The sequence below is a fragment of the Tupaia chinensis genome, unplaced genomic scaffold (genome assembly GCF_000334495.1).
Source record: "Tupaia chinensis unplaced genomic scaffold, TupChi_1.0 Scaffold149964_2, whole genome shotgun sequence".
In the NCBI taxonomy this organism is placed as follows: Eukaryota; Metazoa; Chordata; class Mammalia; order Scandentia; family Tupaiidae; genus Tupaia; species Tupaia belangeri.
In genome coordinates, this window is record NW_006209806.1 from 1,684,097 (window position 1) to 1,685,755 (window position 1,659).

At 70.5% G+C, this 1,659-nt stretch overlaps 1 protein-coding gene across 1 annotated transcript in view; it reads right to left on the reverse strand.

Moving 5' to 3' along the window:
• Positions 1-1,659, reverse strand: part of ZBTB7A (zinc finger and BTB domain containing 7A) — a gene marked incomplete at its 3' end in the record, with an annotated part of 11,014 nt that overhangs the window by 6,679 nt on the left and 2,676 nt on the right.

The following is a 1,659-nucleotide window of genomic DNA, read 5'->3' on the forward strand; positions in this document are numbered from 1 at the left end:
GAGCCCCTGGCCACTCCCACCCCCTGCCACCATCTGCCGTCTGGACCGGCCTCGGGGAGCCTGTGGGCAGATGGGGCTGTGGATCAGACAGGCCCTAGCCCCCCTCATAAAGCCCGGCAAGGGAGGGGGAACCCTCTGACCCGGGCCGACGCCCCAGGTGCCCAGGGTCCCCTTGGGAAAGGGTGTCTCCAGGGGCCTGGCAGCTGAGACCCCAAATGGTCTGGTGACTCAGCCTCCCCGGCCCAGCACACCCTGGCCCCGCGGCCAAGCAAGGGTACAGGGCGGCCTATATTAGGGTGCAGAGCCCTAGGCTCCGGTAGCAGCGGCTCCCCCAGCCTGGGGAGACCCCCGGCCAGGACGGTCCCCATCCAAGCAACTCAGCCCCTGTGTCACAGACGACAACACCAAGACTGGAGAGGGCAGTGTGATGGCCCAGGGCTCCCAGCAAGGCCGGCCCTGCCCTCCCTCCCTGGAAACTAAGCTGCTCCTCAGACACCTGCCCGCCCTGTCCCCAGGAGCACAGGCACCTGCCAGCCACGCCCTGGCCCACCGCCCCCACTGGGCCTTGAGGGCACCTGCCCTGCCGCAGCCCCTGGGGGTCACGGGGGCCGGCCAGGCTGGACGAGCCCCAGTGTGCGCCCGGCCTCCAGCACACAGTAGGTGCGCCTCCTCGGGCCCCACCCTCAGGGTCCCCAGCCGGGCCCACACCCACCAGGGCCCCACCCTCCACGGGGCTCCTCCCCCGCACTCGCTCCTCTGTGGGATTTCCGGGGCTCTCGGTGCTGACTCTGCGGCCCTGGGGCAGGCCCTGGCAGGCCTCTCTGAGCTCCCGACCTGGGGCGCAGGGAGCAGCCTGGTGATCCGGGCACTGACAGGAGGGGGCCCCGAACTTCCAGGAGCTGACCAGGAGCCCCTGCTTCTCTCCACAGTCCTCACGCTCAGAGACCAGGGCCACACGGACCAGGGCGCGGGGCAGGACTCGCCCTCTGACCTGAGCTGCTGCCACTCCCCAACGGCTGGGGACAGGCTGGGGGGGGCGGCCGACTCGGTCCTGGGAGCAGCAGGTGTCACTCAGGAAGGACAGGGACCACGGAGGGGGGGACGAAGAGGGAGCTGGGGGCCTCCCCGGGGTGACACGACAGGGTGCCCGGTAAATGCCACCATGGCCGCCCTGGAGGGCACGTCGGGGGTGGGGCCACTTAATGAGGGGGTCAGAGCCCCGCCTGCCTGCAATGCCCGGCACCCTGCTCCACCCGCTCCCACCTGCCGGGGTTCGAGTCCAGGCTCCGGGGCCTCCGTGCTGTGTGACTCAGGCAGGGTGCAAAGCCTCTCTGAGCCTCTTTCCTCAGAGGGCTGGGATGCTGGTGCAGACTGCCCAGGACCGCCTGTGCACCCAAAGGCCCCTCTGGGGATGGACTGGGCTCCCGAGTGCCAGTGCACGGACCGTCCCCTCCCCACCTGCTATGAGCCAAGGGGCGAGGAGGAAGGCCCAGGGGCCACAAGGCCCAGAGAGGGTGGGCGCCGGCCCAAGGTTACACAGCGAGCCCCGTGCGCAGGTGCAGCCTGCCCTGGGCCCGCCCTCCCAGCCCACAGCCTGTGTTGCAAGGTTGGCCCCGACGGGTTACCCCGCCCTGACCTGGTGCCAATCCCATCTGGCCC